The sequence below is a fragment of the Cyprinodon variegatus genome, unplaced genomic scaffold (assembly GCF_000732505.1).
Source record: "Cyprinodon variegatus isolate N-32 unplaced genomic scaffold, C_variegatus-1.0 Scaffold10, whole genome shotgun sequence".
Classification (NCBI taxonomy): Eukaryota; Metazoa; Chordata; class Actinopteri; order Cyprinodontiformes; family Cyprinodontidae; genus Cyprinodon; species Cyprinodon variegatus.
This window is the reverse complement of record NW_015150463.1, coordinates 119349-132054: the sequence shown is the minus strand read 5'-3', so window position 1 is coordinate 132054 and position 12706 is coordinate 119349. Positions and strand designations below refer to the sequence as shown.

The following is a 12706-nucleotide window of genomic DNA, read 5'->3' as shown; positions in this document are numbered from 1 at the left end:
ATCTGAAATGGCTTGCACTTAAGTTTAAGAATTACTGTAAAAATAGATGTACTCATGTAATGTAGTGAAAAGTATAAGTAAAAAGTAAGTGCAGTTTGAATGACAGTTTTTTACATTTTGGTAAACTTTGAAGGTTAAATTCACTTAAAATAATATACACAACCAAGTGTAGGATAAATTTAGACCAAGTTTTATTACTGCTGCTGTTATTGACATAATTACAAAAAAAAAGAAAAAAACGGAAGCTTATTTGGCATCTGAAGAGGGAGTCCAGTTTGAAGCCCCTTTTGTAAATGCGGCCAACATGAAGAAAAAAAAATGTCATATTCCCATGTAAAAGGTATTTGGTTAATGCAGATAAACACCACTAAAACTATAAACAACTACCATAATTATTGTAGAATTTAGCATGAGGCAGGAAGAGTAGAACTTCTGGACTTTTCCTGGTCCCGATTTTCCTGAATCATTAAAACTATGAGAATCTAATTAGAGCTGCTGTGTTTTCGTGAATCAGCTCTAACTATAGAATACACACATTCTGTGTTCTCTTTCATTTTCTTCCACTGTCTCCTGTTTGTTGCACATAATTCCAGTACTGCTGCATAATTCGCATCTTCTCTGGCCTGCAAAAAAAAAGATATTATTAATGACTGAGAAGGTCTGTATAATCAAGATCAGATAAGTAACATGGTGAAGGTACTGCAACGTTTTACAGTGCTTGTCCACTGAGCATTTTGATGATGAATCTCCTTGACATAAATTTTATGTTTAGAACTGACTTTTAAAATCCACTTTTACTGCTAAGTTTTAGGAACATACAGTATTTACTGGCTCAGTTTGTCAGATTAGTTGTTGTGTAGCTAATCAACAATTTACAACTTTTACTGTCTGATATAAAAATCGCATTCCTGCATCTTTTTTGGAGACCATAGATTAAGAAAAAATCATAGAAGCATCCCAATCTTTATTAAACTGTCCAAACTCTTGCAATTAAATGTACTGTACAGCTCCTCACATTCTAGTTTTAAATTTGAACATTTACATTAAAACTAAAACTAAATTAAATTATTCATATTTACCAAATCTTTTGGATGAACAGGAGTTGAACCACCATTAGCAGCATTAGCAAGTGAGGCATTTTTCCCTGTTGATACAAAAGATGTAAACATTTATCAGTTTATCAGTTTTAAACACGCAAATTTATATGAAAAGAAGTTTAATTTCATTCTTCAATGATGAATATTGAATATTTGAAGCAACACTTTTTACATTTTGACTTAAATGCTAGATACATTTGAAATTACAAAAAGATTTTTTGGGTCATTATACAGTGCTTGGTGCGTATCAATGCTCCGTGCAGATTACCATACTCAGAAAACGTGCCTTTTAATTTGAGATGGTCAGAGCCATCGCTGAATGAGTCATGTGACTCAGAGCGCTGCTTTACGGCAGTCTGAACTCCTCTAACAAGCGGTACCTAACAAAGCAAGTAGCTGTTGTTCGCCAGCAAAGCACACACTAGCTTTGGTATTTACAAAAAATAAATTGCTAACCTGATGATTTTTCAGAAACTCTCCTCCAAAGTATGTAGATGATAAGGCAGACCATCACTGTAACACAGCAAAGCAACAGTCCTCCAAGGAAAAGAACAGGCAAGTCTGGCTCTGTTTGAAACAATAAATGACAATTCAGACCTAATCAGCATTATTTGTAAAAAAAAAAAAAAAAAAAAGAAATATGACACAAGCTAATACATTTTTTAAATTAATCACATTTTTGTCATTTTGTTTTTCAGGTTATGTTGACAAAGTAATTTCTGGGAATAATAACCATCCTGTGTGCTTTCCAAAGTGAACATATCCAAGAATAAAATGAGTAAAGATTAAAGGGTAGACTGTGAATACATACTTTTTTCCAGTGTACTTCCACCACCTAACAGTATTTCTCCACAAAGAACCACAGCACAGTAGTAAGTTCCGAAATCCAAAGAGTCCTTCAATGTTTTTGAGAGGTGATAGACGCAACTTCTCTTCCCTGCATAATCAGTGCTTTTACTTGCAGTGTAAATAATACTTGGATGAGAGCTTCCTGATTCAGCTTTGAACCAGTGAACCAAGTTATTTTTTGGATACTGAGGTCTTGTTTCATTACTCGTGGAAAAAAGAGAGCACTGGAGAATCAAGGTGTCTCTGGGTTTGGTTGATGCAGTGTCTGGATTTTGCTCCACATAAACAGTTTTCTGATGTTTATAGTCTGTGAAAGAAGAATAAATGTTTTATGACGAACTATTCCATTTAATTACTGTGATAAAAAAAAAACTTAGCATGATGAACGATTATTATTAAGGACAATAACATTGAGAGGGTTTGTCTTACCATTTACAACTAAGAGGAATCCTTTAATAAATGTTTGTACAAATTCGGTTCCACTTTGACAGAAGTATGTGGCTTCATCTTCTTTGGTAATTGCAGAAATGGTTAGAGATAACTTATCATTTTCTCGGAGAAAATAAAAACGTGTGTTATCAAAAGGCTCCGCCTGAGTAACACTATCAAAAACTCCTGCAGCCATCGTTTGGACCATCATTCCAGGAGACTGTTTATACCACTGAGTGAACCTGTGGTCCTTCGGTGATTGACAAGAGAAGGTGACATTATCACCAGCTTTACGCTCAGTTGTAAAGATCAAAGGAGGAAAACCTTCAGTCTTATGAAGATCTTAAGAAAAAGACAAAAATATTCTCATACAGTTGAAAACAAAAAGCTAAACAAAAATGTTATATTTCTGCAAGTAATTGTCTCAATAGAAATAAATAGTACTTACACAAAATAAAGAAAAGAATCAAGCCCATATGTGCTTGCATCTTGGTTGTGAACAAGTCTTTTTCTGTACTACTTAAGTCTTTCTAACCAATGGAACATTTGGTCTCAAGATTATCAGGCTTTGCAACAAGAAGACAAGGTGATTGGTTGAAGGGTAAATGAAAATCCGCCTACAGTTCCTCACAAAACTGTTCAGACCCCATGAACATTAAAAAAAAACTTTTTTGTTAAAACACTTCAGTGTTCTTTCTTCCCATGATTTTTTAATTTTTTTATCATTGTCATAAACAGATGTTTGATTTCCAAGTGGAAGGTGTCAAAAAGACTGGAAAATGTTGGTGTATAGCATATGCAGTCTAGAATTGATAGTTCCATGCCTTGAAAACATCTAAATAGCATAATGCACCATTGAATCAGGGTCTTTAAAGATGTATATTGAGGTCTTTTGCTTGCAAATAATAGACTTTGTGGTGTCATCAGCAAGCTCCTTTATCTTTGCCACATCACACATAAAGAGACAATAGCAGGTGGCTTTTTAAAACACCACAGTGATAATTTATTTGATAATTCATAACATATGGGTGGAGGCAATTCCTTACAGGTGATCCTTATTTGTGATATGCAACAGGTGAGCCACATTGGGTTTCCATACTGACTGTGCAAATGGTGCCAATACCATCAACATAGTAAACATTATGTTTTTTCTGTTTTTTTGTTTTTTTTTACAGTGTCATTTAATATTTGCGGTTTTGTATTAAACAAAAGCTATATGTGATAAAATGTTAATTTACTTCATGAATACCATTCAGTAGATACTCCTTTATATATACTTAAAGTTCATCTGTGACAGTAAAGGTAAGCAGGACTGTATGCTTGAACTGGTAAGTGTCATACTGTGTGCTGTCTCATGTGTAAGGGAAGCTCAGGCTGCGGTAAAGCAGTTCTCTGGATCACATGACCTTTCAGTGACAGAGCTGACCTTCTTAGGTTAGATCTGAGAGAAGAAGCCTGCACATAGTAGCAATATGCAACAAGTGCTGTATATCAACCTGAAAACAAAAAAAAGTTTAATATATCTGAAATTATGGTAATACCTGGGTCGAAGTGTTGCTTTAATGTGAACAAACATTTTACTCTTGCAACTTAAGTGGTTACAGAAAAGAACATTTTATTAATTTTTGATCTAAATAAATTGAAATGGAAAGGAAAATAGGATGTTTTTGATATTCACAGCAACATTGGTGCCATCAACAAGTGATAGTATGCGAATTCTACTGAAATGACATACATATTGAACTTCCTTTTTGCTGCTTTTTTCTAATACTGAGCCAATAAAAAAGCCCTGTTTTATATTACTGAATCTTGAACTGTAGAACCCTGCTTCCAGAGTCACTCTAAAAATAAACAGCTGCTTGCAGCATGATTATATCTCCGTAATTCACCTTGTAAAAGTAAAACATTGCATTTTAAAAAGCAGTCAAGCTGCATGTCAAAGTCACAGAGTCAAAATGTAAGTATATTATTGGACCAATATTTTAATAAAGAATGTTTTAAAGTAAAGGTAAATAGGAAAAGATAGAGATAAACTGTTACCATTAAAAAGCAGCAAAACAATGAAACAAACTCAGTTTTGGAAAAAGGGTATTAAATTGTAATGTTTGTAACATAATTTCCAAAATGTATTATCATGATGATTTTAAAATTTATATACTTACCTTTACACTTTATATACAAAATGAAAGATAAAACCAGCTGCTATTACAAACCATACATAAGAGTTACGGGATGACAGGCAGCTTTAAGAGTTAAAGATAGAAGTTCCACCAACTTATATATATATATATAGGGGAGGGGGGCTGTGGGTTTACATCAACACAACTGGTGTAAAAATGCTAGATCGGTCACCAGCTTCTACTCTCCAGACATTGAGCTTTTGACTGTTAATTGCAGACCTATCAATCTGCCTAGGGTTTCATGATCTTGGCACCTTTAGTGTGGGTTTTGCTCCTTGTTGGCAGATTATTAGAGCTTCTTGCGAAACGAACATTCAATCTATTCCAGCTTGCCTACCAACAGAACCGCTCCACTGAGGAGGCCATGTCCTCTGCCCTAAACCTGAACCTGACACAAATCACACCTGGAGGGGAAAAACCAAGTGCGGATGCTGTTCCTGGACTTAGGTTCAGCTTTCAACACCAGCATCCCACAGCATCTGATAGGAAAACTGGAACATAAGGGGCTTTAGCAGACCCATTTGCAACTGGATGCTAGACTTCCTCACCAACAGACCTCAGTCACTGCGGGTCAGACAGAACACCTCTGATGTCATCACCTTGAACACAGGCTCCCCTCAGGGCTGTGTCCCAGGCCCCCTGGTGTTAACTCTGATGAAACACAACTGCGGCGCCAGGTTCACCACCTATCACATCATAAAGATTGCAGACGACACTTCTATTGTGGGCCTCATCAGAAACGACAATGACCAGGACAACAGAGAGCTGCAGAGGTGGTCAGCAACTACAAATTCCTGGGTGCACAACACAGACAATCTCACCTGGGCTGTAAACACCACCTCATTGGTCAAGAGGGCACAGAAGCGATCATTGGGGCTCCTCTTCCCTCCCTTATGGACATTTCATCCCACCGCTGTGTGTCCCGATCCCATAACATCATCAGTGACCCTTCACACCCCCACCATGGACTGTTCTCCCTGCTGACCTCTGGGAAGAGGCAGCAGCGAGCAGGAAGAGCGTTTGTGTGTGAGCAAAAACTACCAGTTTAGACCTGGTGTCCTCAGGATTCTGTTTTCAATAGTTTTTTCAATGCAAAAATGTACTGCAAAGTGAAGACTTTTGACAGCGGCTATTAATGTAAGTTAACTGCATATTTCAGTTAATATTTGAGTTGTTCTGTAACTCACTGAAAGGTAACAGATGTTCAGTAGTTAACAGATGTTTGGTAGCACAGTTTATTGCCATTTTTTCAGTGGTTTATGTCAATTAAAGCATGTTCCACAAAAATCAAAGATCAAATCAGAGGCATTGAGAAGTTCTAAGTTCTATGCTCATTTGCAAACTGAACATCAAAGTTTTTATTTCTTGCACATGATTGATTCATATGAATACCTAAAACGCAAAAAACATAACTTACACATAAATAAAAAAGCCACAAGTTGTTTGCAATATATAGATGAAAAGAATCCCAAATACTTATTTTAATAAAAATACTTTAATCCTCCTTGGATCTTTGTAAGGTAAAACCTTTTGAAAAGCAAAACCACACATCAAGATATGTTGATAACATGACATTCCCCTTTCAAAGTCTTGGAGCGCACAATTACATATAAAACTGTCAAAACATCAGTGAGAAAATTGTACATTTAACTGTATACAGACTCTCCACAGAGACAATAATACAGAGATGTGATTAAAAATGTAAATTTAACAAGAAACACATAATTTCACAACACAATGCACAATAATATTTCACAAAAGCATTCAGTTAAATTAAAAAGGCATTTTTTTTCAAGATATGAAAAAAACACCTCAAATTCAAATTAGCTATCAACATAGTAGTAATCTGGAATGTTTTACTAAGGCGTCTGTTTCTTATCATCTAATAGATCTTTTTAATTCGAAAGATAACATCACTATGTATAAATATAAAAAAATAATGACATAGGTTGAAGTGCACTATATTGCCAAAAGTATTTGTTCACCTCCCTCACTTCACATATGAATTTAAGTTACATCCCATTTTCAATCCATAGGGGTGCCCGTATGACGTCAGTCCATATTTATCAGTTAGAACAGCTTCAAGTTTTCTTTGTTGCAGGTATTCCTCTCCGTACTTTGCATGGAAGATTGGTTACCAGGTTTACTGATATGCAGGTCAGGAGCACTCATGCAAAATAAAGCAAGGATTATAAAATAATTTATTTACTCATAATAATATTATAATGAACACAATTGCAGTGACTTGGCAATTACATGACTGAAGGCAAGTCAATTTGCAGGTCAGGAAGGGCAAGTCAAAGACATGTCAAGTCTTTTGTTAATTTTAACAAAAGACTCTATGACACCTGTCTCTCAGTGTCTTCTCTAATTCATCCCAAAAGGGTTCTATCAGGTCGAGATCATGACTTTGTGCTGCCTATTCAAATTCATCCACACCAGAGTTTGCCATTAATGTATGGACCTTACTTTATGCACTGGTTTACAGTCATGTTGGAAGAGGAAGGGCCCAATGTTTGGAACATGGAATTGTCCAAAAAGTTTTAGTATGTTTAAAGCAACCTCTCGAAAAAAAAAAATGACCCCACACCATAATCAACTTTACACAATACTGATAAATACCGTACTCCAGGCAACCGCCAAACTCAGACTTGTCCATCAGATTTCTAGATGGAGAAGCATTTTTTGACTCTCCAGAGAACGTCTCTGCACTGTGTCCGCTGATCCCTGTCAGTTAATGTGGTCTACTGCTTCATGAGTAAGTTGCTGTCATTAACTTCAATTTTCTTATGATAAAACTGATAGTTGACTGTGGAATATTTAGGAGCAAGAAAATTTCATGACTCATATTTCAGATTTGTTGCACATGTGGCACCCAATCACAGTGCCACGCCTGAATCCCTTAAGTCTTGAGAGCAACCAGTTCTTTCATGGATGAACGAAAAAAAGAATCTGCATGCCTAACTGGTAATTCCAATAATTTAGATGGGTGATCATATACTTTTGGAAATAGGTAACATACCAATCTTGTCTCTGTAAAGTATCCTCAGTGCCACCTAGCACAGATAATAGGTTATTCTCATTGACTTATTAGTGATATTTGTAAATATTTTATAATTAATCAAAACGTAATAATTTGTGTTCATAAAATAAAATAACGAGGATGAGAGCCCCAAATATTTTTATCTGAGCTGAACTGCAGTGTTTCACTGAGGTGACAAGTTAAATATGTTTTAAAAATTTTTATTTACAACTTGAGGAAAAACTGCATATATAACAGAGCATTAAGTTGTAGAAATATCCAAGGTGGTCTGTAGGGATCTGGTGCATAAGTGAATTTATTTGACATTAATGAAATGTCACAATATTGCAGATCATGTTTATCATCAGTCTCTCAAAAACACAAGGATAGCGATGACAATCACACATAGAGCACAAAGCACACCAAGTCCGATGACAACTGAATCCAGGTTGTTTTCTGAAAGTAAAAAAGTTCAGTTCGCTTAGGACATTATTTTTTTTTTCCTACCATATTTGATTTTAGCTTATTTCCTTGTTAATTTTTTGTTTTCTTTTATTTAAGTTGTGTTTCATTTTAATTTTGTTTTGTTATATTAGCTTCGTTTCGTTGCATTTTCTATTGTTTTTTTTCTTTTGTCCTTCTTCGACGTTATTATTAATGTTGTTTTTTTTTTTTTTCTAATGTTGTTTTATTGTTTGGTTGAAACCAATTGCAATTTTTTTTTCTTCAGATAAATGGTTTAACATAAATGTAAATACGTACTTGTTTCGGTCGTAGTTTTGATGCCAAACAGAGTTTTCTGAGTTTGTTTCACATGAGACTGACTCACTTCCAGTTTTATGACATTAATGAACGGCATCTTGTATGCTGTTCCTGCCTGACAGAAGTATATTGCTTCGTCCTCCTTTTGGATGTTTCGTATGATGAGCGAATACACATTACCCACTTTTATGACCTTGAATTTGAAACTAAAGACCTTAAATGGTTCTTTAAGGTTTACACTTTCAAAATACCCTGTTACAACCGTTTGGATCAAATATCCACACTTCATCTTGTACCAGTAAAACAGTCCGCTCTCTTTCCCGGTGACATTACAAGTCAGAGTCACATTTTCACCTTGTTTGACTTCAGTTACAGGAATTGTCTGAGAAAACACAAGAGTTGGAATCACCACTAAAGGAGAAAGAAAATAGAGAAATTTTGAATCAACTGACAAGATATCCTCAGAGAACAATCAAACAGTGGAATTCAAACATTTTTGGCTTGGAAAAAGAAAAAAAACAGCCTTTTTTTGTTTAGGCTTGGCACACAGATCAATAAAAAATATTAAAAACTGAATAAGAACAAATATATGCACTTACACATTGCACTTAGAAGAACCAAGGAAAACTGTCCACAGAGCATTATGATTGAAAATGGAGCTTAACTTTGCTTGCGCAGTAGATTTCCTCTCAAGATAGTGCTCTAGTTTTCAAAAAAAAAAAAAAAAAATGCTGACTGAAAACAACACAGATTCTACATCTGTATTTTGAATTTTTTTTTCTATGTCTAATCAGTCAGATGCGAGTTTTTTATTATTTCTTTCCCTGTGTCTGCTTACATTTTTTATTACATTAATCTGTAGATCTGAGATCTTTTACAGCATTATCAGATGATATTGTAATTATAATACTTGAGTTACAACAATTTTACCTGGAACAGCTAGATTTCAATAAGAGTGTTAAAAATCTCTCTTTCATAGCCATTGGAGATTAATACAGTATGAATATATAAGGTAAGATTTTAGCTCCAAAAACCAAGCATTACTGTCTTAGGTCATGAATCTATTATATGCACTGTCCTGTTCCTAGTTTCTATTAAAATAATGTCAACCAAAGAGTCAAAAACTCAAATTGGAACTTTACAATATATTCCTTTTTAGATGAAACATATGCTGACTGTTATCATGTCTACTTTAACCTTGCTGGCAAACTACTCCAATGCAAATTATGTCATGGCCTGAGGACTCCAAATTAACCTCAGTATCTTCAAAAAGCAATGGTGCAATGCAAAATTTTACAAACAATATAGTGCACTTCAACCTATGTCATTATTTTTAATTATTGTTGCACAGGTGACACCCACGCTTGAACTCCCTGAGCTTTTGAAAGCAACCAGTTCTTTCACAGATAATTGAAAATAGGAATATGCATGCCTAAGTGGTGATTCTAATAATTTAGATGGGTGATCAAATACTTTTGGGAATCGGTAAGATACAAATCTTGTCTCTGTAAAGTATCCTGAAATGTTATGTGTTTTGAATTGGCACTGTATAAATAAACTGAATTGGATTGAATCACCTTCCATCCATCAGTGCCACCTAGCAAAAAGAATAAGTTATTCTCATTGACTTATTGGTGATATTTGTAAATATTTTATAATTAATAAAAACTTAATAATTTGTGTTCATGAAAATAACGAGGATGAGAGCTACAAATATTTTTTTCAGGGTTGAACTGCAGTGTTTCACTGAGGCGACAAGTTAAAAATGTTTTAAACCATTTTTATTTACCACTTGAGGAAAAACTGCATATATAACAGAGCATTAAGTTGTAGAAATATCCAAGGTGTTCTGTAGGGATCTGGTGCATAAGTGAATTTATTTGACATTAATGAAATGTCACAATATTGCAGATCATTTTTATCATCAGTCTCTCAAAAACACAAGGATAGCGATGACAATCACACATAGAGCACAAAGCACACCAAGTCCGATGACAACTGAATCCAGGTTGCTTTCTGAAAGTAAAAAAAATAAGGTCAATTAGCAAAAGACATTATTCTTCCTACAATAACAGATTTCAGCTTAGATCATTGCCAACTTAATGCTTACTTTTATTTAAATTAAGTAGAATTAAAATTTTATTTGGTCATATTAGATTAATTTCGAAACATTAAAAATTGTCATATTTCTTCTGTCCTCCTTCCAAGACATTATTAAAAATGTTATTTAGCTTTGTCTAATAATGTTATATCCTTAGATGAAAACAAATGCAAATATGTGTTTCTCCAAATAAATGGTTTAACACAAATGTAAATACGTACTTGTTTCGGTCGTAGTTTTGATGCCAAACAAAGTTTTCTGAGTTTGATTCACATGAGACGAACTCACTTCCAGTTTCATGACATTAATGAACGCCATCTTGTATGCTGCTCCTGCCTGACAGAAGTATATTGCTTCGTCCTCCTTTTGGATGTTTCGTATGATGAGCGAATACACATTACCCACTTTTATGACCTCAAATTTGAAACTAAAGACCTTAAATGGTTCTTTAAGGTTTACACTTTCAAAATACCCTGTGACAACCGTTTGGATCAAATATCCACACTTCATCTTGTACCAGTAAAACAGTCCGCTCTCTTGCCCGGTGACATTACAAGTCAGAGTCACATTTTCACCTTGTTTGACTTCAGTTACAGGAATTGTCTCAGATAACACAAGAGTTGGAATCACCACTAAAGGAGAAAAAAAATAAAGAAATTTTGAATCAACTGACAAAATATCCTCAGAGAACAATCAAACTTTGGAATTTTAAACATTCCTGGTTTTGAAAAAAAAAAAAACTGAATAAGAAGAAATATATGCACTTACACATTGCACTTAGAAGAACCAAGGAAAACTGTCCACGGAGCATTATGATTGAAAATGGAGCTTAACTTTGCTTGTGCAGTAGATTTCCTCTCAAGATAGTGCTCTAGTTTTTGAAAAAAAAAATGCTGACTGAAAAAAACACAGATTCTACATCTGTAATTTGAATTTCTTTTTTCTATGTCTAATCAGTCAGATGTGAGTCATAATCGGTAGCAGTGTAAACTTATTGAGAAGTTTAAATGTTTTTTTGTTTTTTTTCTTTCCCTGTGTCTGCTTACATTTTTTATTACTTTAATCTGTAGATCTGAGATTTTTTTACAGCATTATCAGATGATATTATAATTATAATACTTGAGTTACAACATTATTACCTCTAACAGCTAGATTTCAATAAGAGTGTTAAAAATCTCTCTCTAATAGCCACTGGAGATTAGTACAGTATTAATATAAGGTAAGATTTTTGCTCCAAAAACCAAGCACTACTGTCTTAGGTCATCAGTCTATTATATGAACCACCCTGTTTCTAGTTTCCATTAAATTAATGTCAACCAGTGGTCAAAAACTCCAATTTGAACTGGATATTTTTTTTCTTTTTTAGATTAAACATATGCTGACTGTCTTCTTTAGCCTTTAACCTTGCTGGCAGACTACTACAATGCAAATGATGTCATGGCCTGAGGACTCCAAATGAACCTCAATATCTTCAAAAAGCAATGGTGCATTGCAAAATTTTACAAACTAGATATTTTATACCATAAATAGTATGAGTGACATTACAAGGCTTTGGCAGAGACTAACTCATGCTTGAAACAACCAAACATTGTGGAAACAGAGTGTGGACACAGAGATTGCTTTGGTTTTGTTATACCAGAAAGTCTCATACATGCAGCACTTTCTATGCCACCTCAAGTTAAAAGTCTTAACACTAGTCTTCAGGTTAATGAAATGTTTACTGGGCAAGCACTCGACCATGCCTATCTAATCATCTCACAAGATATAGATCGGATTGATCGCAGGGAACCAGTTTTGCAGAACCCTAAAATAAAATGGTCTCAGAAAATGCAGAATGTGCACAACATTTAGATAATTTTAAAGTTATTGTTAACATACAACTTATTTAAAACTCCTCAAAAAAATCTAGAGATTTATACTAGTTGGGCAATACACACACTTCAATTACAACCTCTGCATTAAATGTACTTTTAATGTTCTATGGGAGAAATACTACAAAATGCAGAAAAAGAATTCAAAAAAAATTTGTGTACGCTCAATGTTAGGGGAGCAATGGCAGACCCAGCAAGGCTGAAAACTTAACAGTATCAGAAAGGCATATGCGAGAAGGAGGCAGCACTCAAAAGTGATGCTCATTGGTTGGTGGCTCTAAGAGAGGACCACAGCAACCTCCCTGAACAGAATCTAGTCACCATCATAGTGGCAGACATCCAAGAAAGGGTCTGAGGTATGAAAAACTGGACAGCACCAGCCCCTGATATGATGC

The 12706-nt window shown here is 34.7% G+C and overlaps 1 long non-coding RNA gene across 1 annotated transcript; it reads right to left on the bottom strand.

Moving 5' to 3' along the window:
* Positions 1–217: 217 nt before the first annotated feature.
* LOC107087729 lies at positions 218–2044 on the bottom strand. Its single transcript, XR_001481350.1, has 4 exons — positions 1909–2044; positions 1554–1664; positions 1080–1144; positions 218–623 (listed from the first exon to the last, which is right to left on the bottom strand). It is a non-coding gene; the product is annotated as an uncharacterized LOC107087729 (long non-coding RNA).
* Between the last annotated feature and the right edge of the window lie 10662 nt (positions 2045–12706).